The sequence below is a fragment of the Staurois parvus genome, unplaced genomic scaffold (assembly GCF_062004578.1).
Source record: "Staurois parvus isolate SC_StPar_1 unplaced genomic scaffold, SC_StPar_1.0 ptg000462l, whole genome shotgun sequence".
Taxonomy (NCBI): Eukaryota; Metazoa; Chordata; class Amphibia; order Anura; family Ranidae; genus Staurois; species Staurois parvus.
This window is the reverse complement of record NW_028318258.1, coordinates 273,964-301,272: the sequence shown is the minus strand read 5'-3', so window position 1 is coordinate 301,272 and position 27,309 is coordinate 273,964. Positions and strand designations below refer to the sequence as shown.

At 41.0% G+C, this 27,309-nt stretch overlaps 1 long non-coding RNA gene across 2 annotated transcripts; it reads left to right on the top strand.

Annotated features, from left to right (window-relative positions):
- Positions 1–26,348, top strand: LOC149452825 (uncharacterized). Of its 2 annotated transcripts, XR_016314835.1 has the most exons (6): positions 1–280; positions 1,144–1,251; positions 1,784–1,861; positions 3,334–3,481; positions 17,704–17,821; positions 26,258–26,348. It is a non-coding gene; the product is annotated as an uncharacterized LOC149452825 (long non-coding RNA). The 2 variants fall into 2 exon arrangements; XR_016314834.1 differs by lacking the exon at positions 26,258–26,348 and having other exon boundaries at positions 4–280; positions 17,704–17,907.
- The last annotated feature ends 961 nt before the right edge of the window (positions 26,349–27,309 follow it).

The window sequence follows — 27,309 nt, the reverse complement described above, 5'->3', positions numbered from 1 at the left end:
TGCTATAGAAAAATATTTGTCATCTTTGGTTTCACCTGTAAGTGCTGAAGCTGCAATCACTGCATGGAAATACCAGCATCATTTCCTTCTGCCTTTGTAAAGTTCCTCTTTTTGGGTCTATAAAAGAAGATGGCTCCATGTGGCTATCAGTACTCAGCAGCTCTGCATACAGGAGAAGACAAGAGCCCTAAAGGTCAAAGATACCCCAACATCATGTGCTCCACGAAGACCATGCTGTGTATGGCACTCCTTGCAGTTGCAGTAGTCACCGTATCTGCTGGTAAGTGGCGACAGAAGAACACATAGTAAGCAGATAGATAATATGCAGGTGGAAGGATGTATGGTTACATGTGAACTGATTTATGGAACAAGTGGGTCAGTAAAGATTTTTCCTACATAAACTAGTGAGTTTTTTACTTCAGCCTCTAATATACACAAGGAACCTAAGCAAGGACAATGGGAGGAATCTGTGAGAAAATCTCCCAATTTGTATCACTTTTTATAAAATGACTTAAATGTTTGGCACGGTTTAAGGAGAAAGAAGAGTAGAAGACAATACAGTGTTATAACTATTTATTGGGCAATATTTTCCCTGTTTGTTTCTGCATCCCATCTTTTATTAATAGATTTTTTGCAACACTGAATGTATTTAATCATGCAGCCATAAAATGACGATTTTCATATGACTGACTGGTAAAGACTACTCAGGACCTCTTCTGAAGATTTTTATATACAGATCCTTCACCATTTTATTTTGAAAGGCAATCTCGCCATTAGTAATATATTCCCTCTAAATTCTCAATTTGGACCAATTGGCAAAGCCATTATCCACTAGCTAAATTGATGTGTCATGTTATGTAGCAGATTCCTCATTTGAAAGAACAAACAAATATCTTGGGAATCTGGATGTAAGAAAGTGATACCTTTTATAGGCTTGCTGTTCTAGACTAAGGCACAAAAGCAAGCAAGCAACCAACCCAAAAGCTGAATTGGTGGGGATTTCTTCATTTTGGTGGAGATATTCCTTTATGAAATATCAAATGGTATGTATATGAAATGCAGTTTGCTGTCACCTTACATTTTGTTTTAATAACATAGAATTTCACGTGATGGTTAATTCTCTACACTTGTTATTATTTGCAGACACTGATAAATTTAGCACCTGCTGCACCAAGGTCTCCTCAGCTAAATCCAAAGTTCCTATAGTGGACTTCCTCCTACAGCAGCTCCTCCTTGTGTTGAAGCTGTGATGTAAGTATTAAGATTAGAATTTATTTACTATTTGTTGCAGGTACTTGTATAGGGTCCTCAATTTACGCAGCGCTTTACATTTATATTGTACATTCACATCAGTCCCTGCCCTGAAAGAGCTTACGCAGGCACAGGGAGAACATGCAAACTCTATACAGATAGTGTCATGGTTGGGATTCAAACCAACGACCCTAGTGCTGCCAGGCAGGAGTGATAATTACTTAGCCACTGAGCTGGAAGAGAATGGAAGTGGGGCAAAAATACCCATTATTGGGGATAATTGCACCCCATGTGATTGTACTAGATCCTGGTGATGGGCTGCTGAGGTCCTAAGTGCTGCATTGTGGGGAGGGTAGGTGCTGTGCTTTGTGCTATATTCATACAGTATATTTGTATAATTAACTTTTAACAAATGTTTACATTGATATGAGCAAAAACTAGCCAGTTTCTGATTATATGCATATCTGCTGTTTATATCTTAATGCTAATAAACACTTATGAAGTGTTCTCAAATACTATGTATTTCTTCCAGGTTTATCACAAAAGAAGGCAAGATTCTTTACTCCAGACCTAACTTGCCCTGGGTTATTCAGAAGGTGAAGGAGATTGGGTAAGTTAAGACGATTTAAACCTCAGATTCAAATGCTTAGATTCCAACTTAAAGTGGAACTGCACTGCATCTGAGCACCACAAACCAAAAATGCTATACAATTCATTATTAATATTCAAAACAAACTCCTCCATCCATTCATGTCTCCATGCTTTATTTTGCTAAGAAAACATTTTGAAAAACACCTCCTGGCATTTCTGGCAGTGGTCATCTTGAGTAAGGGCAGATGTTTCACATAGCAGTTACTTCCTGGAATCCATCTGTCCTTCGCTCAGGCATTGGCTGAGCTCCTTCCCCTCCTGAAGACTCCTGGGATGCATGACATCATTTCCTTAGGCACGTAAACCAGGAAGTTAATGAAGGAATACAAAAAAAGAAAAGGTTAAAACAAGTAAATATGATATACTTTACTAATGCTAGCAGCATAAGGATTAGAAATAGTCCATGCTGATTGAGAGAGTCAAGTTTTGTTTTAAGTATTTAAAAAGCCTCTTGTACGTGCAGATGATCACAGGGAAAGCTCATTTTAGGCCCTCTGTCTTTAACTGGTCTATTTGTAGGCTAATGACTGCTTTTCCAGGGCAAGAGCTTGCCAAGCAGATACAGAACTGTCTGAATAAATTATTTATGGTTATAGGGCATCCAGAAACATCTGAACAAATGTAGACTCTTGGTAGCCTCCTGGCTTGTCTACATCTACCTAACTTGGCCATTGCCATGAATGGCCAGATTTGTTACACACTGAGTACCTGTAGCCTAGATGAAAATCAAGTGGTTCAATATGTATGCTAACCAAAGTGTTGCCCTAATTCATGTCTTACACCAATGCCAAGGCTTCTGTAGTGAGAGAAAATAGAATAGAACAGGGGTGTCTAACCGCATCAGCATGTCTAGCTGCACCAGCATTATGGTTGCCCTCAAAGGGCCAGTTGTACCTGTAAGACTAGATGTGCAGAGCTCCCCACCCTCCCTTACATCAGATGTCAAGAGCCCCCCACCATCAGAAGTCAAGAGTCCCCACTCTCCATTGCATTACAGTGCAGCCCCCTTACTGCTGCTGCAGGGAATAAACTTGGGGCAGAGCTTGGAAGCAGAAAGGGTAGGGTCTGGAGAAGGACTGGAGTCTGCTGAATGCTGAGACAGGAGAGGAGGGGATGGAGATGAGCCTGTCCGTAGCTGCACAGAGTGACGGAGGATCTGGCTGAGGGGTTTTGTCTCCCTTCTAGTTGCTGACTGCTCAGGCAAGGTGGGGGCAAAGACTAGGGGGGTGCTGCAGCTGACGGCCACATGAAATGACCTGGAGGGATGGATTTGGCACATGTGGAATAGAAGTTGGGGCTTATTTAGACTGTGTCAAACGCACTACAATTATAAATATGATTCAAACATGGCCTTTACAAACAAGTCTCCCAAGATGCATTATGTCATATTTATATTTTAACCTTTGGTTTTTTTTTGTTTTTTTTTTAAAGGTAAAGAAAAGCACAACAAAATAAAGAAAATGATGACCATAACAGAAACACTGGGTATTCCCATGCTAATTAGTATGAACAAAACTAAGGAGAACCTCAATGACAAAAGCGATGTCTCTAGTTGAACTATGTGGCGTTCAATTAATAGGTATTTAACTTTAATTCTAGTAATTTATTTGTGTGATTTAAATGAGTGCAAAATTAATTGTATGTACGTGTAGTTAGAGTTGTGATTTATGAATGTGTATTATTTTTACAGTATCATGTACTGTAAAATAGTTTAGCTCTGAAACCACTTATAATGGTCTTCGTGTATAAAATTGTGTCACCCAGAGCAATTTGACATATGTTTCTTCCAGCGGCACTGAAATATGAAAATATTTTTTTTTTCCATATTTCAAACCCTTGTACTTTCATTTTTTTTTTTTACTTTTTCTCCTGGTTTAATGTAATTTTTCCTGAGTATTTTGCTCATCATAATTAGCAAATTAATATGTTAATTTAATTGTGAAATGTATTTAGTTGCAGCAAGATATGAATAGTGCTATGCCTTCCTGAGCATGTCACTTATTAGGGTAATATCCCAACAACCAGACTGCTGTAGTGATGGTAAGAGGATGCCAATACTTTGTAAGCATTGCCGTCCTAGCTCATGGTATGCTGTCCTGCCCTCTGTGCCTCTAGCAGTTAGTAATGTTTCCAATGTAATTGGGAGTGGCCAAAGCGTAATAATTAATTTATCACCAGCACTTTGCACATTCCCCTCGCCATTATAGCTAAGTTAGTTCAGCATTCTTTAATCGCTAATGTAGATCACTTCATATGACACTTTTATGAAGTTGTTTTACATCATTTTACCATTTTGTGTACTGAAACATCTTTATTTTTATTGAAACGACCATTTTGTCTGTTTTAAGACATGAAAAATCAACTGGAGAATCAGCACACAGGAAGTTGATATTGTTACAACCAATTATGATTTTTGTTATTCTCTCTATTTAACTCCACCATTGATTTTACCCAGCTTAATTACAACTCAAAACAGGTTCAAAGTATCTCTTGACAATAGCCTCTGTATGGCAGTTGTCAGAATTCCCCTTGCATTTATTGTTTAATTCCCCTTGCCTGAATAGTTTAATTGTCAATCTATTGTGATGGGCTGTTTTATAATCCTAGTAAAAATTACAAGGCAGTTGAGAAAGCCAATCACAATTTAGTAAGCAAGATATACACGTGTGGGCAGTCAACATGTATGAATCAATTTGCTGCAAGGTAGATACATTCATTTTTTTGCATTGTGGTAAAAAAAAGGTATTGTCATTTGAATGCATGCTGGGATTGTAACTGTACTGCAATGCAAATGTAATTCCTTACTCGATTTTTTGAGTTTGTTTTTGGTAATGAATCTATGTATTTTGTCATATTTATAAAGACAATACCTTATTCACTGGTTCAAGATAAAACTGGATGATTTATTAATACTTTACTTAATACTTCAGTACTTTAATGGAAAGTACAGAGAAAAAAATGATGTTTTGTTATTTCAATATTTCATTCTATAAGATGAATTGTTATATGCAGTGATGTACTTTGGTTTTGTGTTGCCCTAGGCAAGACTAAAATTGGGCGTCCCCTCCTTCCCCAGAAAGACTAAAATTGGGCAACCCCCACCATCTGAATTTGTCCCACTCCAGCCATAGTATACCATTTGGTGCCAAATTATGGTACCTAAAAATCTCCATAGGCAAAATTTAAAAGCCTTTACAAGTTACCTGTTTAGAGTTACACAGGAGGTCTGGTGCTAGAACTCTCACTCTGACTTTCATGGCAGTACCTCACATGTGTGGTGCGAACTCCATTTACATATGCGTGAGGGACCTATGTGCCTGTGAGCATGGGGGAACGGGGGTGCTTTCATTTTTTTTTTAATTTTATTTTTTCTTTATTTACATTTTTTTTTGTACACTGTACCTTTTTAACTTTTTTTTGATCAACTTTATTTCTATTACAAGGGATGAACAACATCCCTTGTGATAGCATACGCCATGACAGTTCCTGTTTATGGAGAGATCTATGGTCTATTAGACCCCAAATCTCTCCTCTGGCCTCCCAATGCATGCGTTCAGACACAGATCAGTCTGACCGTTTGCATTGGGACTGCATGGTAGAGCCTGGTAAAGGCGTCGGTGGCAGGAGGGGGAGGGACACCCTTCCGCCGCCTGTAAAAGTAATCCAGAGGCTTGTTAGCCCCCAGACTACTTTTATCTTGTGCAAAATGAGAGAGAGAAGAGAGAGAGCGGAGAAGAGAGAGAGGGGAGAGAGAGAGGGGGGGTAGAGAGAGAGAGGGGGGGAGCGACAGGGAGAGAGAGGGGGAGACAGGGAGAGAGAGGGGGGAAGAGAGGGGGAGACAGGGAGAGAGAGTGGGGGAGAGAAGAGAGGGGGGGAGAACATAGAGGGGGGGAGAACAGAGAGGGGGGAGAAGAGAGAGAGAGGGGAGGAGAGAGAGAGGGGGAGACTCTCTTTGACAAGTAAAGGGGCCCTTATCTGGGGTCCGTGGTGTCTGCGGCTGCACTGATACCTGCCTTGCAGCGATGGTCTCCTCTTCTGCACCCCCTCTGCACGGTCAGCTGACCTCTAGGCTCTGCCCTCCGGCCCTATGCAGTGAATGGAATAGACAGCCGGCTGGCTGCAGAGAGGCCGGGTAAGCGGAGCATAGCTGCAATGGTCAGTCCGGCTCTGGGCTTCTTGCCGGATCTTAATGATGGCAGTGGGTACAACAGGGAATCGGAGCTCCAGGAAGGCACAGAGAGGGTAAGACAGCTGGCTTGCCATTAACTCAAGATGGCATAAGCCGAGCCCACCTTCCCCTGCTCAAAACTTGCTGAGCCCACCCCTGTCTAAACCCTGCCTTCCACCTGAGCCTGCCTCCCGCCCGAACCCTGCCAAGCTCTCCTAACCTGCCAAGCCCTGGTCCCTTGTCCCTTCTGCCTGGGGGCAGGGCCGCCCCCCTGAAAACTGCCGCCCTAGGCAAACGCCTTGTTTGCCTTGCGGCAGATACTCCCCTGGTTATCTGCAGTAAAACAACACAAGCTTTTGAGGTTTCTGTCCTAACATCCTGCTAGACTAACCTTTTTATTCAATAAACCAACGCAAGAAGCAAAGAAATAAATACAATTGCCAACTGATAACCGATCAGAATCTAGCTTATGTTGGCCCTACGTTAGTCATTTTAATGATTTGAGTTGTTATAGGTTGCTGTGTTTTGTAGTTTATTTCTTGAACTCTTTATTTCTTTTTTTAGACTGTTGGCCTTTATTATAAAACTTTTTAAAGAAATCTTAAGGCTTGCTTTACTCATACAATAAAATACAGAGGGAAGTAATATTCCAGATGTGGTTTTCTGGGCTGGTTGCTACATTCAGAGAGGATCTGTTTTTGTATTCTGAAGCAGAAACACTTACTACTTAGTCACTGGTTATCAGACTTACACACCTGTATAATGACACAGTACAGCTAGCTGCTCTGAGTGTTCTAATATTCAGGTCTTAAAACCTCAAAAGATCTTAAATCACTCTCTGCTTTATTTAGGTACAGTAGCTGGTATAAGCAAAATCCCCCTCCACTAAAGCTAGCAATACACATTTAGATTTTTCTCATTCATTCCATAGATTGAATGAGAGAAAAGCAATAGATTTCTACTTCCACACTACATGCCAAGCATAGTATTCAGACAGCCACAGCAACCGCGGCTGTCTGAATACCTGAATAGGGCATGCATCTGATAGGATGCAGTCACTCTTTGAGGGAATATTTTCCACCTAGCTCAGTTGATTTGATCAACCTGGGTGGTGTTGTCAGGGCCACTCACAGCCTAAATGTAGACTGATTCAGCCCATCCATGTATGCCTACCTTAATAATAATAGTCAGCATTTACAGCACTCTTCAGTCTGCACCAAATCAGCACCTCTTTGTTTCCCATTAGAATCAATAGTCCCTGAGTTTTCAAAAGAAGCTCCTCAGGTGCTAGTAATGGCTGCAATAGTAATAAAGTCCAATCATGGGCACTAAGACACTCTATGCAGGCTTTTTACTAACAGTTTCTGGAAACTGGAACTTAAACGGTGGCTATAAAATTAAAAATTAATAATCATCTTTTCTTCTCCTTAAAATGATTCTAGAGGCTGAAGGTCTTTTTTTAACCTAATGCCTTTACTGCATAAAGGTAAAAAAAACCTTCCGAGTGCAGCTCCCCCCCAACATGCTTACCTAAGTCCAATCTCGATCCAGCACTGAGGCTCTCTCCCTCAGAGACAGTAGCAGGAGCCATTGGCAACTGTCAATCGCAGCCAGTGCGGAGAGAGCAGGGGGCAGAGCCGAGCAACACTCTACTCTGTGTGTCAATGGACTCACAGATGTGTCTTAGGAGTGAGCCTGCATGAGTGCCCCCATAGCATTCGGCTTGCTATGGGGGGCACTTGGCAGAGGGGACCCCAGAAAAGTAGGATTGGGGCTACTCTGTGCAAAATGATTGCACAGAGCAGGTAAGTTGGTCCCATGTTTTTATTAAAAAAAATATAGGTTTCCAGTCACTTTTAAGTGATCACTTTAATTGTTGACTGGACCTGGGTATACAGCGGGGAATACAATTATTTGATCCCCTGCAGATTTTGTAAGTTTTCCCACTTACAAAGAAATGAAGGGTCTATCATTTTTTATCATAGGTATATTTTAAATGATAGAGACAGAATATCAACCAAAAATCCAGAAAAAAAATATATGTTATAAATTGAGTTGCAGTTCAGTGAGTAAAATAAGTGTTTGATTCCCTACCAACCAACAATAATTCTGGCTCCTACAGACTGGCAATGTGCTCATGTGGGCCACAGATTAGTCCTGTCAATATAAGAAGGTGCTCCTAAAGACACCTGTGCACAGAATCTCTTTCTTCCATTCAAACCTCACCATCATTATGGGCAAATGACCAAAGAGCTGTCAAAGGACATCAGGGACAAGATTGTAGACCTGCACATGGCTGAAATTGGCTATAAGACCATCAGCAAGAAGCTTGGTGAGAAGGAGACAACTGTTGGAGTGATTATTCGCAAATGGAAGAAATACAAAATAATCATCAATTGCCCTCGGTCTAGAGATCCAAGCAAGATTTCGCCTCATGGGGTAAGGGTGATGAGACAAATGAGGGATCAACCCAGAATTACTTGGGAGTAGTTTGTGAATGAGCTCAAGGCAGTTGGGACCACAGTCACCAAATAAACCATTGGTAACACAATATGCCTCCATGGATTGAAATCCTGCAGCGCCCGCAAGGTCCCCCTCCTCAAGAAGGCACATGTAAATGTGAAAGTCTGACATTTGCCAGTAAACATCTAAATGATTCAGAGAAGGAGTGGGAGAAAGTGTTGTGGTTAGAAGGGCACCTGAAAAAGTGTACTTACACGAAACGCGTCAGAAAGGTGCCCCCACACAGTGACCTTAGCCCGCACGGTCCTTATGAACGACCGGTGGCCATCTTGATATTTTATGTAAGTTGTTTACCTGTTTTTATATTACATCCTTTAATAAAAATGCTACACTATCGGATACCTCTCTTCTGGGCTTGTTTGTCCTGCGAGTCCCCCCTAAGGTGATTCCTGACATATGAGAGTGGGTAACATTCCTCTGGTGGCTGATGACGGAATACCTGGTGATGAGCTTTCTACCTTCAGACGCATAGTACCTGAATGCTGGTGACCTGGTGACGATCCACGTTGCAGTGCTCCAGATCCAGATGACCAGGAGTAGGTCCCATTTACTCCAATGCGCAATAATTGCGCTATATGGTTAGCGCAATCAACATTCACTTTCTAAGCCACAGATGTCACGGATTGTTTTTATCATTTTGCAATACCACCGAATAGACTGACTTTGGCACTATTGTCACTATATGCACCTTTTTCCTTCAGGATATTTGATATTGCTTTACATCATTGGTTTCAGCACTAAGTTATGTTGCTCATTTGCACACGTATATCATGTACATTTTATTATCTATTTTATTATCCAATTTTTAGTGCTGCATATTTTATGTTCATGTATTACTGGAGAGGACTGAGTGAGTAATCCTACACCCCCTGGGCCTGATAAGGGGAGAGAGCATTCTGGTGGGAAACCTGACTAGCTCCTCATCTGGGACTGCTTTCATCTAAAGTGGCAGCTTCTTGTATTCTTGCCCAGGGATTCCCTCAGGCAGCTGGGTGAAGAAAATAATTAATCTTGGGTCTGGGGTGATACACCAGGAGAACTCTCCAAGAAGAGATTTTGCTGTATAGAGACTTGTACATAGTTGCTAAGGAGTTTGTCCTCAAGTTGTAGTTCCTTGGGCATCCCATACACCTCTCAACTCCATCTAAGTTCAAACCCCTTAATAAAACCTAAAAACCAAGCTCAAAGACTGTTTATTAACTCCAGTGTGCAAGGTCTGAAGAAAATGCGTGTTGCCTGACTGTGCAGGACTATAGGGGGACCCAAATCTTTAGCAACTCCTAAGAGGGTAGTGCTACATTCTATTACATCACTTCTGAAGTTTTATTCAAGAATTTTCGTAACTTTAGTAACCTCTTCACTTTCGATATGATACTAGCATGCAAAAAAAAACGGACGATCATTCGTCCGATATTTTCAACGTGTATACAGGGCTTTACTTAGCTCGAAACTAAGATCTAGTGACCTATACAATAAGCAGTCATTCTCCCTAGTCCAAGCGCTTAAAAGTACAGGGAATGATTAACCATCATTAAATGCTGGGGGAGTGTCACATTCAGTGCTTTGCCAATATGTCCCTAAGAGCTCATTCACACCATTGAGGTGTCACAGTGCACATGTCTTAATGTGTGGTGCGTTAAGGCAGTCCATTCATTGAAATGGGTGGCCTAACACACCAAACCAAACCAAAAAAGGTGCTTGACAGACAGGCACTGCCCTTTGACAAGGTGCATCGGGGTGCCATTCAGAATGAATGACTACCTAACACACAATGTGACATTCAGTGAGAATTTACAGGTGGTTAATTATTCCATGTAAAATAGGATGCTATTCAGACTAAATAACTTTCTTTTGCATAATGTGACATGCACCATGCATTTATAAAAGTTAATGTAGAACTATAGGCACAACTTTTTTTTCATACTGGATAGAGCAAGGGAGGAATAACCTCTGCCAGATTTTTTTTTTTGACATCTGTGTCCCATTGCAAAGATTTACCTTCACTTCCTGTCCCATAGCTAAACAGGAAGTAAAAGGAAATCCATGCAAATTAAGGGAATTCCTTTGGGACCCCCAGGTAACCAGAACTAGTGTCCCTATTGGAAGATTTCCCATCTTCTACTTTTCTGGGGACAACCCAAAATTTGGGATTTTCTTTTATTTTCACTTTCAATGATAATGATAAACAGCAAAAATAAAGAGGGTGAATCTCTTTAACGGGGGCACAGGCAGCAATAGAAAGTGATAAGAGCACAGAGGGACAGGTGAGGGGCAGTGGGGACAGATGGGGGGTAGTGGGACAATGTGGGGGGACAGGAGGGGGGAAGTGGAACAGGTGTGGGAAAGGGTGACAGGAGGGGGCAGCGTGACAGGGGGCAGTGTGACAGAGAAGGGGCAATGGTACGGGGGAGGGAAGTGGTGGGGGGCTGTGTGTCGGGGGGACAGGAGTGGGGAAGCACCAGTCCTCCAAGCTCTTACCTGTCCAGCAGGGGCTCCTCCAGACAGTGTCAGGATCACTCCAGGAGGGACGCTTGTGTCCCATCTCCCTCAGGATCTCCGGCGGCGGCTGCAAAAGAGCGGGGGCTCCTACACCCTGACCTCGTTCTTTTCTTTTTCCTCCTCCGCTGGCACCTTCTAGCCATCCTGCACGTCCCAGCGCACACTGACAGTGGGCCCCCCCCTCACACACTCCGAGCGCACACCAGGGATCCGCCCACCACTCTTCTCTCCTCTGCAGCCAGTCCCTTAGCCCGGGTGACCCTCCTTGTGTGTCGGCTTGGCTGTACACTCACCCATGGCAGCACTGTTGCTGACACACACAGTGTCCCTTCTGCCTGGGGGGCGTGCCGCCCCCCTGTAAACTGCCACCCTAGACAAACGCCTTGTTTGCCTCATGGCAGATACACCCCTGCCTCCTCACCACCCCCCAACACGAACACAGTCCCATCCCTGCAACCAAAATCAGAACATTAACCCTCCTGGAGCCTTTGCCAGGAAATTCCCTCGTAGACATTCCTCACCAGAACACGTAACCTGTATGCATAGCCAAAACTTTTTTTTCTGTTCTTGGTTAAGTGGGAAGGATCGGCGCCCCTGTTGTGTTTTATTGTTTTTTTTTTCGCACTGGGGAGAGTCTCTATTTTTCTTGATGGCTGTTGTCACTGAAGCAGAACATTATGAGAAATGTAAAATTGTAAAGCTGTTCCCAGAAAAGGAATAGAGAAGTCCTCCAATGCAGACATTTGTTCTACTCTATCCAAAAGTGAAAACGATTTGGCTATAGATACAGTTAACTCCATTTAATCCCTCATTATATGTCACTTACTGTTACCAGGACATAGAAGGTGAATCTCCCCAGGGGGAACACAGATCGCAATAACAATTTCATAGGGAATCTAACCCATGACTTGCTTCCATTGTGAGGATCTTTTAAGAGATCAATAGGAAGGATTTTCCCAACAAAGCTTGAATGATGATCCACCAGGCCAGAGAAAACCTGGTGTTTGGTGACAGGTGCATCAGTTTGTCCTGAGATTGAACCGATTTGTCCCAGGATGAACTAACAAAAGAAAAGAGAAATCATTTTCCTAATGACACCAGTGTAATGGAAATTATTTTTGACTCCAATTTAAGGCTCGTTCACACTTGACTGTTTTACCAACGCTTGCCAAATGCCCCTATAGCGTTTGGCATGTGTTGGTCCGGCGTTTGCGGAGTGTTTTTTAACGCTCGGAAAATGCCGCATGCGCGGTTTAGCGGCGGTTGCTAGGTTTTTTCCGAGCATTAAAAATGCCCCACAAACGCCTATAATGAATTTTGAATGGTATTACCGCTCCGCAAACACCCCGCAATCGCACCGCAAATGCCAGTCGCGCGTTTGCGGAGTGGCACCATAGACTAGAATAGGAGGCTTCAACGTCTGTTTTGCCTCGATGCTAATGCTCCCGTTAGAACAGCACCATGTGCTGCAATGTGCAGAATTGTCCGAGGCGTTTGGGAAGCGGTAAAAACGCTTCCCAAACGCCTCTCTTCTGCCTCCACACAACGCTAGTGTGAACGTAGCCTTACTGGCAATTTTTCCACTGACATCCACATATGTGAAAAATATTACCAAAGGGATGCTCACATAAGGGGAATTATTTTCCCACTGACACCAATGTAATTATTTTTTTTTTTGCACACTGTCACTGGTATGTTGGTGGGGAATAGTTTTCCCATTGACACCAGTATAAAGGGCATTATTTTACAATCTTTACCAATTTAAAGTAGCAGTAAACTTGTTATATACACGCACGCACACGCACACGCACACACGTTTTAAAGGGAGTTCTTCATTGCTGTGCTGTCAGTGTGTGGTGATTTCATGTGGTCTTCCTTCCAATGTGAGGTTTCCCATCCACACCAAATAAACCCCTTCCCACCGGCTGTACACTTATGTAGCAACACAATGAAAATAAGGAAAAAACAGCGCAAACATAGACCTTTACATGAAATCAATATTACAAAGTGCAAACATAAGTGAAAAAATTGATCAGTGGTAAAGTCCATCAAAATAAACCAAAGTTCAAAAAAAAAATATTAGTGCAAAAAAAGAAAAAAAGAAAAAAAGAGAAAAAAATATTTTCAAATTCTTCTTCTAATATAGAGGAACTTCCACCTTCCACCCGTGAAAACCAATATCAAATGCACTCACCAGATAAAGGTGAAAAAAACGCCTCTTAGGAATTTTATGGGATCCTACACCCTCTTTCGTATCCACTCTATAGGAATCCTCCTCTCCACCATAGGCTCCACCATCCGACCAGGGAGAAAAAAATCTCAGATAGTGTAATATTGTAAGACACCATTCATAAGTGAAATCAAGGATTGAGGTCACTCACATTCAATTCAATTTAAAAAGGCATATTTATTAGGATCAGCTTCTTCCAGATAAACAGTAGATGCAAGGCAACCTCCCACGGAATCTCACATCACAGCTCCAGGTTTCAGCAGAAGCTCTACAGAGACACCGCATATACAGATCCCAAAAGATGGCCGCTGGAACGCACCGCTCAGCGTGCGCTCCACTCACCGGAAGTGACGTCAGACGTACGGAGTACAAACCGGAAATGCGTCAACGCGTTTCGCCCCTCCCATCGGGCGTTCTCAAGACCTTTAGTTTTAGTTAGTTTTATGTAGCAACACACTGACACCAGTGAAACAGGAATTATTTTCCCATCTACAGCAACTTGAGAGCATTATATTCCCAGTGACATCGATGTAAGTCACATGTACAAGCAGGCATTATATTTTAACTGACATCAATGTATGAGGAATTATTTTCCCACTGACATCAATGTTAGGCACATTGGGGAGATCCAGATTGCCTTTAAATCATCTGCACATAATTAAGGAAAGCCTTGCTCGTAAAGTTCCAAAACATGCAACAGACTTGGGTAGTTCCTATTTTGGGAATTTTCAAATGTAAGAATTACTGACAGTTTGTAGATAACGTATCAGGAGGTAATTAAAACCACCTCCAATTTGGTGTACAGAGACAGGCCAGACCATGTTTGCGCTGCAAAGCTGTTGTGAATGTTACGCTTCCTCCTTAGGGCTTGCTGGTTGCTAGAATGCTGGAGGCTGCTGCTATCCTAGCAACCAAGGATGCATCTCTGGCTCCATTCAGCTGACAACCAGGAGATTCTCCAGGTGACAGCTGATTGTAAATGAAGGGACTAAGAATGCCGGCTGATGTAATAAACCAAATATGGCTATGGCACTTTTTGAACAATGACATCAGTCAGCATCCCCAGCACCCCAACCCTTTGTTTACATTCAATTGTAGGCTGGGGAACATTCCAATCATCAGCTGAATGGGGCGAGGGATGCGTAATTATTTGCTAAGGCACTGCCTACTGCACACCTAACAGCATCTTACCAACCAATGGCACTGTGCGGCTCAGGAGCTCAGTATGGACTGAGGACAGGGTGTCTGTAGTTTGTACACTGTGGCCTCATTGCTGCACCCCTCACCATGCCTCTATGTGACACATTGTTGTGCCTGTTTCTTATGTTTACAAAAATGGCAACTGTCCCATTTTATAGCTAGTTTTAAAGGATAAGTTCACCTCTAAAAAAAAAATAAATAAATAATACATGTACATCTTTTTGCAGGTAAGAAAATGTGCATTTATTAGAAAGCATCGCTCCTGCAATCAGCAGATCGCGGGTGCTATGCAGGACTTCTGCAGACTTGTCAGTGGATGTGTGCTTTTACTCTGTACGGGCAAGCAGATACACACTGACGGGAAGAGACAATGAACTACCACAGTGCTCAACAGTGCTGTGGTAGTTCACTGAGGACTACAAGCCGAGAGTGTAGTTTCCCATTCACAGAATTCTGTGACTGAATGACACTGCCGGGCGGGCGAGCAATAGGTATCCCGTGCCTATTATGTGGTATAGGTATCCTAATTAAGGAAGCTGCTTACACCAAAAAACGTGTATCTCCTCTCAACTGAAGGATCAACAGTTATTAAAGCTAAAATCAGTGCTACCCATAAATCAGCATAATTAACAATGTGTCTCATTAATAAAATCATACAAGTTAGGCCTCGTTCACACTATACGTGCAGAAAAACTGATGGAAAAGATTTCACTCGCAGAGCACAAGTTTACATCTGTTTTCATACGCATATCAGTGAGTTTTATACAGGGAATAGGGCACATAGAGAACTATTGTTTTCTTTGTACCCTTGCAGAACTTATGCAGAAAAACTCAGAAAGGTATACAGAAACAAATGGCATGAACAAGGCCTTAGGTTCTATGACTATTCGTAACAATGTAACGTGACAATATAAATACATGCAATAAATGAAAAAAATAAATTAAGATTAAAATGATAAAAAAAACTTTAAAATATATATATTAATAATATATTTTTTAATTATTATTTTTATTTTCATTTTTAGTAATTTTTTTTTCTTTATTGCATTTATTCACATTGTTACATTACAGTTTTACAAATAGTCACAGAACTTTATTGTTGTACGATTTTATAAATGAGACACATTGTTAATTATGTTCATTTATGGGTGGTGCTGCATTTGCTTAATTTTGGGGATTTGCTGTTTTTGCCGCCCTTCGTCAGACCCCTGGTCACACTTTTTTCTGATCTGCCTATATGAAATCTTAGGAGTCTTTTAGTTGAATCCCATGGTCAAAAATGAAACTGCCCAGAGACAATACATTCTTTCTCCAGTTTTGACATTTGTAACCAAAAGATGACAAGCCTGCCCACCACGACAAGGTAGACTCTTTCAGGGCAGGACCTACACTAAACTACACTACGCTAACCTACTCCATGCTAGTCATCGTATTTTTACTGTTAGATGCCTGATTGTAATAAGCCTCATCCTAGAACCTTCCATCTTCCTCTCCAGACTTGTTTACTAAGATCTACATAAGAACAACCCTTTTCATTCACAAAACAGAGAACAGATTTGAAATGGTTGTTGCTGTTATCTTATGGTGGGTGATGCAGTGGTCAGCAATGCTCACCTGTAATGTCCCGACACATTTCCCTTCTTTAATCAATGCAGAGCTCTCTTCCACATAGATGCCTTCAGTCTGAAAGGTTAATTGTCGTGAAGTTTGTTCACAGAGAACTGCCTTTGTCGCCCTCCTCATCCTACCAGTCCTCAGTTTTACTGACATAGAAAAATGCTCACAATAGTGTGTTACAATAAATAATTGGATGTTAAATAAAAAATTAGTTTTTTTTTAGAATTACAATTCCAAAACATCTGAATAGAGCCCATGGCAGCAACAGGGGGAATGACAACCCTCAGGGTACTGTGGTCACCCCCTGAAGGAGGACACCCCACCCATATTCCACCTATCAGGCCATGCACAACACCCCAGTTATCCCACCAGACCACACCCCACTGGGAGGAGGTGCAATCAATCCTGAACTTCGTGAACCCTACAGGAAGGCCGAGACTTCCTCAGAGCTATGCGCCACCAACATTCCTGTCCTGCCGCAGTTTCAGAGCTTCCCCGAGAGGTAGCCTCACTCCATTCCTTCAGGAACAGAGTGTCTACACTCCGCCTAAAAAAAAACCTGTGCCAATACACTATTATGAGCATTATTTCTCTGTTTTTTAAGGGTTTATTTGCATTTTTAATTATATTAATAAAAGGTAATTTTATTTTGGTTTATTCACATATATTATGGATTGGCAATATGAGATTATTAGTATACAGTATTTGATTAAGGGTTTTGTATATTAAAATATTTTTTATATACATGTACTTATTTTTTATATACATATAATTCTGTATACTAATTTTTATATTAATGGCATCGGGTTGGTATCACCCGTTTTTTTTTTGAGGATTAGGGGGTGAGTTTTTTTATTTTTTTATCTAGTGTATTTTTATCAAATTTATAATTATTTAGATTATTAAAGGTTTTTTGAGGATGTCCAATTTATACTGTCCAATAATGATGTTGGGAGCCATTAAGGGATATATACTATATAGTGCCATTAAGAAGTACTGCCCTGTGATCTATAGGGTCTGTGGAAAACAGGCTTCTTTTCACTGCGAGTCCGACGGTAGGGTTGCCTAGTTACCGTTCGGACTACGCTAGTATGGCAGTGGTTGTCCCGCCCAGCGGTCTGATTGGCAGATCTTCAGCCTATAAAATGGAGTTCTGTCTAACAATCACGCAGTCCTGAAGAAGTCAATTGCATTCCTGTTCAAAATGCATGCTATTCTTTGCGGTTCAATTTGCGTCCATACATTTTGTATGAACACCAATGGCATAGCAAAGTATCGGTAATTGGTAACGGCGAGTACTTGACCGACAGTATCGATATCACACTTGCATCCCTAGTTAGGATATGACAGTGTTGTATCTGATGAATGTTAGACAATGTGGCCAGTAGATTAGATCCATCAGCATTTAGAGCCCGAAATTCAAATGTTGGAATTGTGTCCCTGGTGGTGGGTGTTTATTGGCTAGAATAGTTTTCTCACACCTTTATTTATAATGCTGACATTTTGACATTTGCTGTGTACAATGGTTGCACCATCTAAATCATTTTATGATCGTTATTTCTAGGTTCTGGGTTGCTTGCAAGATTCCAGACTGGACATCGAGTGGATGAGATATTTTCACAATCTACCTGACTCACTTACCTCACTCCTGATGCTGCTGACAACCGCCAATAATCCAGACGGTACGGCTTTATTCTTTCATGCACAAATCTGAGACCGCAGAACTGAAAGCAAATGCTGCACAAAAAATAGATGACTGGAGTGTTAACTAGTGGATGTGTATTTCTTATTTCTGAAAGATAAAGATCTCATGTAGGGCCAGTTCACACCACAAAACGCACTCTGGATGCATTCCGGATACGTTTTTGCTTACAGTTCACACCACATTCTGTTGTGGTGCAGTTTTGATGCAGTTTGCCATGTTCCAGTATAGTTCTGTTTAGAACAAAATGCAGCATTTTCTCTTTTTTTCCTGCACCAGAAGCTGAAATAGGCTGTGGGATTTGCAGTGTGCATAGAACAGTGCGTATGATCACAACTAGTGCGCATGCTTGTTTCAAAGAAACAGGTGAGGAGGAAAAGCATAGGTGTGGGAGCTCATGAAGGATTGGGGAAAACCTCCTGCGCTCAATCCTACTAAACTAATAATAAGCTGCTACACCTGCACCTTATTACCGAAAGTGAAAAACCAAAATATAACAAACAATAAGTGTAGCGCTCTGGTGAAAACGAACTAAATCTCAACATAAACAACATGTGACATAATGGTGGAACAAACCGTGAATCTTAATGAGAATGAATGCTAAAACAGTGCAACATCACACGATATTGTGCATATGGTGGAAATGACTAATATTAAGCCCCCTAATACAGGGATATACCCTATAAAACAAGTGCTCTGTGTCAACACACTTTATTCATACCATAAATAAACCGCTGAAATCAGAAAATATATATATATATATACAGCAAGTGAATATAAATGAACACATCACTGAAAGTAATATCTCATAAACAAAACTTGCCACCAGTGTTCACAACAATAAATGCAATCATGCAGGTGAATCTTGTACGTTTGTAGGCTCTGGTGATGACTCCACACACAGCTAGATTGGCTCATCACCTCCTTGCTGCGACCCTAAAAGGGCCTAAATGCCTTATGGATCACTCCTGGATCCCCCTTGGGTTAAAGCGTATCCTCTAGGAATATCCTAAATGGCTGTTATTCAGAAAAATCATCTCCCACATGGTCCACAACGAGAAAAGCCTCCATAGTGTTTTATCATTTATTAACACAGTAATTAAAATAATATACACAGGACACTCACATGATACATCTTCTTGTATACAGCATTTTGAACCTGATGTATGGGTGTACTTGCATGGGTTCTTTAGGGAGTCCAAAGATGGCGTCCGCGCCAAAAATGACGTCACCTATGCCTTGCATCACCTCTCACGTGACTTCCTCAGGGACCCTGACACCATTATGTCACATGTTGTTTATGTTGAGATTCAGTTAGTTTTCACCAGAGCGCTACACTTATTGATTGTTATAGCTCATGAAGGATGTTACAAGGAAGCAGAAAAACACAGTAAGAAATGATTTTATGAAAAATAGCTTATTACATTAACTGGCTGATGTGTATTGGATTTTTTTCTGAATAAGGATATTGTTTAGTGTCACAAAAAAAATCTGGCCTCCTCCTTCCCCTTATAGCCAGCCAATCCTCTCCTTTTTTGTTAGATGTTAAAGAAGTGACACTAAACTTTGGTTTAAAAAATGTGTTGTTAACCCAAAAAGTTGTTTTTACTGCTTCAAATCTCAATTTTTTTTTTTTTTGTGAGTGGGCTGTGCAGTGTATGTAGAGCAGTGTACATGGCCATAACTTATATTCACTGCTCTTTCCAAATAAACAGAAGTGAGGGGGATAGGAGACATTTGGGAGTCAATGGCGGATATCACAAGGATACACAGTAAGACACAATTTCTTGAAAAATAATTGTTTTTTTTTTTTTTGTTAAATCAAGATATCATTTAGTTTCAGAAAAAAAAATATCTGGCCTCCTCCCCTAATAGCCAGGCTATCACGTTCTTTTCTTGCAAGATGTTAAAGTGACACTCCAGTGTGCATAGAACAGGCGTATGATCACAACTAGTGTGCTCATTTCAAACAAACAAGTGGGGGGGAAGCATAGGTGTGGGAGCTCATGAAGGATGTTACAAGGAAGCAGAAAGACACAGTAATAAATTGTTTAATGAAAAATAGTTTATTACAGGGCCATTAATTAGTGGATGTGTACAATTATAAACAACAAATTCTCGCACAGTCACAAATGCTACTAAAAATATTCCCTTCTTGTGTCAAATACAAAACTATATATCAGAAAGCAGCTCACACTAACACATACTCATGATGTGCGTGGATTCTAATACATAAAACACACAGTGCCGCGCTCTCTTTTAGTATGTGAGAGCAAACAAATTATGTTATAAAACAGTGAACATATGTGAAAAAAGTCTCTAAGTATAAAGTTTTTCTTCAACTTGAAACAAACTTCACAATTTCATATCTTCATGCAATATAAATCCTCCACCACAAATTCCAGATGTGCCCTCACCAGGGGTTTTTGACCTCACATATAGTTTGGTCAAAAAACGCTTGTGTTCCTTGAGGTGGACATAAATGGTCAGATGTATCCTGAAAAAGGTATCTTCCTCCAAAGATTAAAGGGATCGGTGATCTTTCCTCTTCCATTTAGCATACATGTCAAAAAACGAGTAAAACACAATAGTGCGTTATCCTTTAAAACACATTACTTTACTAAAAGCATAAAAAGTGGCAAGTCACATGGTACAGGTGCTAGATCGCACCAGATATATGCGCAATTAAAACCTGTAATACTCTTGTATGAGCAATCAAAGGAAACTCCACTCCTGAAATGTAACAATGTGGTTGTAACGATGAAGGGGGGGCTTGGTGATGTCATGAAGCTCGCTGTTCATCGTTACAACCACATTGTTACATTTGAGGAGTGGAGTTTCCTTTGATTGCTCATACAAGAGTATTGCAGGTTTTAATTGCGCATATATCTGGTGCGATCTAGCACCTGTACCATGTGACTGGCCACTTTTTATGCTTTTAGTAAAGTAATGTGTTTTAAAGGATAACGCACTATTGTGTTTTACTCGTTTTTTTATCATGTATGCTGAATGGAGGAGGAAAGATTAAAGGGATCGGTGATCTTTGGAGGAAGATTCCATTTTCAGGATACATCTGACCATTTATGTCCACCTCGAGGGACACATGCGTTTTTTGACCAAACTATATGTGAGATCAAAAACCCTGTTGAGGGCACATCTGGCGTTTGTGGTGGAGGATTGATATTGCATGAAGATATGAAATTGTGAAGTTTGTTTCAAGTTGAAGAAAAACATTATACTTGGAGACTTTTATTCACATAGGTTCACTTTTTCTTTTTTCACATATGTTCACTGTATTATAACATAATTTGTTTGCTATCACATACTAAAAGCGCGGCACTGTATGTTTTATGAACTAGAGGATGTGTATTGGATTTTTTCTGAATGATAAGGATATTGTTTAGTGTCACAAAAAAATCCGGCCTCCTCCTTCCCCTTACAGCCGACCAATCCTCTCCTTTTTAGTAAGATGTTAAAGAAGTGACACTAAACTCTGGTTTAAAAAATATATCCAATTCAAATATGTGTTCTTAAGCCAAAAAAAAGTCATTGGTGCTCTCAGACCCTCCAAATCTCCATTTTTACTTTTTTTAATTTGTGATCCAACTTCCTGATATGGGCCCTGGGCGATGGGTGATGGGGCGTGCAGTGTGTATAGAGCAGTGTACATGGCTACAACTAATATTCACTGCTGTTTTCAAACAAAGAGAAGTGGGGAAAAGGAGAGGTTTGGGAGTTAATGTAGGATGTCACAAGGAGTTTTATTTTCAAAAAGAAGTTGGAGGGAAGGTGTGGAATCTCATGGAGGATGTTACAAAGAAGTAGAAAAACACAGTAAGAAATTATTTCCAGAAAAATAGATTACAGGGACAGTAACTAGCGGATGTGTTTGGGTTTTTTTTCTGAATAATAGGGATATTGTTTAGTGTCACAAAAATAAAAAAATCTGGCCTCCTCCACCCCTATAGCCAGCCAATCCTCTCCTTTTTTGTAAGATGTTAACGTTAAGATGTTTTAAAAATGTATACAATAACCCAAAAAAGTGACTTTTTCTGATCCAGATCTCCATTTTTTGTAATCTAACTGCCAGCTGTGGGTGACAGGTGGTGGGTTTTGCAGTTTGTATACATAAAATATAATATTATATATAACATTTTCTTTTTTAAACAGAAATGAGAAGAAAAGGAGAGGTTCAAGGGTTAAAGAGGATGTTACATGAAGTCAGAAACACACCATAATATCTTACATTAACTTACCACTATTTTATCTATGTTTAAAAACTAAAATCTATTTTTTTTTTTTTTTGTATTTTTTTTTTTTTTTTTGTAATTTTTTTTTTTTTCCAAACAAAGTGAGAAGAAAAGGACAGATTCAGGAGACAGGGAAGATGTCAGAATCAGAAACACACAGTATAGAGAGAGCTATGGCTAAAAAATGGACTTTTTTTCCCCTTTAAGCCAGTAATTAGGGGGAGGTAAGAGAGATGGGCTGTAAACATAAAAAACCCATAATTGCCTGATGTTACTTACCTCATTCGGCCCTTACCTGATGTTACTTACCTCATTCGGCCCTGGGTCTTTTGGCTCCTTGAGGCTTGCTGTACGCTGCCTTTCTTTTGGGCTCTTTGGCATTCAGGGCATCCAGGAGACCTTCAGCTACCAGCTCTTTGTATTTAGCCCCTTTGCTTGCTCGGGAAGAGCATCGCTGGGTGCTGGTTGTAGGCTCCTGGGATGCCAAGCTGGTGGTGATGTCCCTCCTCTTCACCTTGAGGGCCTTTCCATCTTCAGCCCTCTTCCCAGATGTCTTTGGGAACCTCACTGGATAGTGGAAGATGGGAGCCATGGTGCAGGTAGTAGCCATGTCCAGAAGCTGTCCCAGGGCCTCAGTCTTCTCAGGCTTTCCTCCCTGCAGGTAAGTGACAGCGGCCATGATGTCCTCCTCTCTGTCCTTCCCGGTGCAGTCCGAGGATGCGAATCCCAGAAGCAGAAGAGGGTCCGCTGATCCCCAGTCGAAGTCTTTGGCCATCACAATAGCAGAAACGCTGAAAACTTGCTGAAATCCACAGAAATCCACAGAAATCCTGGAGCTACAGGTGTCTGTGTCCTCAGCAGTACAGCTATCAGCAGCGATCAACTGTCACTTTTGGTGTGAGGTTGTTTACTCAAATCTCCCCCCCCCTCCCCCCCCCCCTCCTCAACCGACCTGATGCTTAGAAATTCACCTGTTAGCCCATTTGTTTAACACATAAACCTTATTTTACCCCAAATACAACCAGAAATATTGTTCTATAGACACACACATTAATATCACCATACATTTAGACTGGGCGTGTTTAACCCTTTTTCTGCCAGAGACGTTTTTAGGGTTTTTTTTACACATATTTTAAAAATGAATTTAAGGTGATTGCTGAAGATTACAGAAAACCCCCAAACATGATATATTTTCTTGCAGCAGAGACCCTGGCAATTCAAATATCAAAAATTATATCAAAAATTAGACAATTTATGTCACATAATATGTGTGCAATGGTTTTTCAAGCTCAAATTTTTAGTAAAAAATGTCACTAGAGTTCATTTTAGGGCACACAAACACAATATATTCCCCAAATGTTTGGTAAAATATAAAAGATGAAGTTGCACCAGGTAAATAGATGCCCAATATGTGAAGCTTTAAAACTGAGCGTGCCCATAATACAGACATGTACTTCAGCACCCTATATTTTCTCCAAGGGGACACATTAAAAGCCCCTCCAGGTCATTAGGTTGGAAGTAACTCTGTATAACAGCCCTAAAATGATTGCTGTCACTCTGGCATGTGCAGCAATGCACAACACGTGTAGCACCAGCAATGTTTTCATATGTGGGTGCCGTGACTGGTGTGCTCAGGTTGGTATGTACATAGGGGGGGGGGGGGGACCTTTTGGAGGTTTAAGTGCCTGGGTGTACGTTTATTTGTTGACACTTTTTATTGATATCACAGAGAGGACACCGTCTCCTATGTGATGTAATGCCTTTGTGACAGGTGCTGCTTCTTCACACATCAGGAGTCTATTTCAGCAGCAAGCCGACAGACAACTTGTGATACATTGTTACATACAACACACTCCCAGCTCCTGGTGTGTACCCCCCCCCCCCGGCAGTGAGAGGGTTAATGATGCCGTAACAGATGTTGGTGTTTCTGGGGGTTGGAGGGGCATTAGGGGCCTCTTACTATATGGCTGATTCATGATTTGGTTGCCTTGTCTTGGCAGTGTGTATTTCCCTCCTGGGATCCAGTTTGTGTTTTTCTGCTCCTGATAGTTGTCTGTGAGTATGGCTGGGGAAGACAGGAATGGAGGGCACTCACACTCTATTAGTTTCACTGCAGGCAGGTGAGATGTCGGGTCTTTTAGACCCCTGTCACCAGTTACTGTGAGCAGGGAAAGGGCCACGCTCGAAATGCGTTGTCATGGTGACAGTGGAAGCCTCCATCTTGTTTGGTCCAGCTTGCACTCCACCTTGATCCCCGGATCCAGTTAACTTCCTTTGTTGATGTCACTTCTGGTGCACCGCATCCGAGCCCACGCAGGTTACCGAGTGACTCCCAGAATCCTAGTGGACCCAGCCGGAGACCCATTGATGGTGGATCCTTACTAGCGGAGTCACTAGTGGTTATAAAACAGTCCTGTTTGCTGACATGGGCTCACCGCTGACACTCCTGCAGCTCTGTGAGCTTCTATCTCCCTGGAAGGCTTTCCTTTAATGTGCAATGTTGCTGTTTTTATTGAAGTTCATCCTCTCTTGTTCTGACTGGTATATTACCATTGATCAAGCAAGAGAGCACGTGTTTTATCTGCCATAAATATGCTTGTGCCTTGTTATAAACGTTTAGTGCCACAGTGACCGAATTGTTGTTCTGATTTTTGATTTGACATGGGGACTCCTTTATACAAGTCACTTTCCTCGAATCGCTTTTGGGACATTTGGTTTCATGTTTGCTTTTTTCACCACTCTTGGTGATTTTCATGCGAAGCAGCTGAGGACTAGCAGCCACTTTAGACAATCATTCTATGTATACCTCACTGCCCAGCCTTAGCGCCTAAACTTCAGGATATATATCCAAATTTATTCTGCAGAAGGGCAATGACCCCAAACATACATCCAATGTCATTATAACCATCTTTACTGTAAAGAAGAACAAGGAGTCCTGGAAGTGATGGTTTGGCCCCCACAGAGCCCTGATCTCAACCTCATCAAGTCTGTTTGGGATTACATGAAGAGTCAGAAGGATAAAGGGCAGCCTACATCCACAGAAGATATGTGGTTAGTTCTCCAATCTGTTTGGAACAACCTACCTGCCGAGTTCCTTCAAAAACTGTACAAGTGTACCTAGAATTGATGCTGTTTTGAAGGCAAAGGATGGTCACACCAAATATTGATTTCATTTGGATTCCTCTTTGGTTCATTTATCTTCCATTTTGTTATTTGATAAAAATAAACTATTAACACTTCTATGCCTGAAAGAATCCATAGTATAAGTAAACCCTCATCTTGTAAAATAGCCCATTCAGTTTGAAATAGAAATGAAAGGCAAAACATTTATGTATACATATAGAAAAAGTGAAAACATATCTTCTTTTCTCAGCTTCATATGGAACTCAGGGAAGAGAAACAGCAGCACACTGGTCTTCCCAGTGAAAGGCTGTGAAGGAAGCATGTCAGCACAGTTTAATCCATGGAGAGCAGGCTGAGTTGTCAGCAGAACCAGAAAACTGGCCACGCTGTGCTCTCATGCCTGGTGTGGTCAGTTTTTAATAGGAAAGCAGAGGAACTGGCAGGAACACCAACAATTTCACACAAAGCAAGCAATTCAAGGAGAACAGGATACTTTTTTTTTTTTTGGTACAAGCACGTGGTACAACAGTTGTATGTCAGGAGTATGCAATGTTGGGCTTACATATTTAATTTACAGCATTTTTTACACCGGCCTAAAATGTTTGCACAGCAGTGTGTGTAAATAAGTGTATGTGTACGTGTGTGTGTTTATAAAAATATATTTAAAAAAATTGTACTATCCCCGAAATAAAATTCCCAACAATGTTTTTAATGGTAGTTGGATGTTTTGGATATGTTCTATTGGTGTAAGACTTGTGAATGTTACCCCTCCCTATCCTAAAATAGGACATTCAGAATAAAGGCAGTCGCTTACTTTGGAATTGAATGCATGAATGGATTTCCTTCTCTGAAAACTTTCAGCCAGAGTCTGGAGTGGTTGGGACATTGATATAGATGTAAAGCTGGGTTGGGTGAAGATCTGCTATTTGTGCCTCTAATGATTTTCTCCTTGGTTTTTTTTTCACTTTTTTGATCATTCATTTTATCTTGGAGATCCACATCTGTAATAACACATTCACCTGCTATTTATCTTGTTTTTCTAGCACACCATTTTAGCACTTAAACAGAGAAAGGGAAATCAACATGGGGGATGAAAGTGAATGGTTGAAACGTCCTGTTGACCAGAAGTGTGAGCACAAGGTAAATTGTGATTTATGATGTTTAAATATGATCCACGTCATCATGCATGCCTAAAAGAGAACTTGAACTCCCTTTCCCACTTCCAGACCAGACACTTTTTTACCCTCGTCCTGTCCAGGCCAATTTTCAGCTTTCAGTGCTATCACAGTTTGAATGACAATTGCGCAGTCATGCAACACTGTACCCATATGAATTTTTTAGCATTTTTTTTAGACAGATAAAGCTTTATTTTGGTGGTATTTATTCACCGCTGGGATTTTCATTTTTTTTGCTATGTAAATGAAAAAGTCCAAAAATTTAGAAAAAAAGTGTTTTTCTTATAAAATTTTGGAAATAAATAGTATTTCAGTATAAATATTGGCCAAAATTGATTCTGTTATCTTTTTAGTAAAAAAAAATAACCCAAATTAGTTTATAACCAAAAATTATAAGTTTTAAACATTTGTTTTTTTTTTTTTTACATATTGTCACCCTAGCAGTACAGTGTCACCATGGTGACACTGTACTACATGTGAGGGGTGATGAAGTTTTTTTTTTTTTGTTTTTTTTTTTACACTGATTGCTTTTACACCCGTAAAGACTGTAAAAGCAATGATTTCTCCTTCTCACTAGCTGCATTCTTGCAGCCATTGAGAACTACTGTGTGAGCTGTGATTGGTCACAGCTTGTCACAGGGTACAAGGCTGTTGTGAATAGCCTTGTACCATGTGATCTCTGTGATCATTAACAGATTTCACACGTAGTAAGCAATGTCAAAAGTGACATCTTGCTTACTACTCTGCATGATCGGGATGTCACACAGAGGTCCTGTCCGACGATTGGTGTTTCACTGTGTCCAGAGGACACAGCGGGCACCGGATTGCGGTGCTGCGTACTGCCAGGGAGCGCGCACAAGCAGGGTGCAGGAAGGCTGTTTATAAACGGCCACACGACCCTGCACTGCCACTGTCCGGCC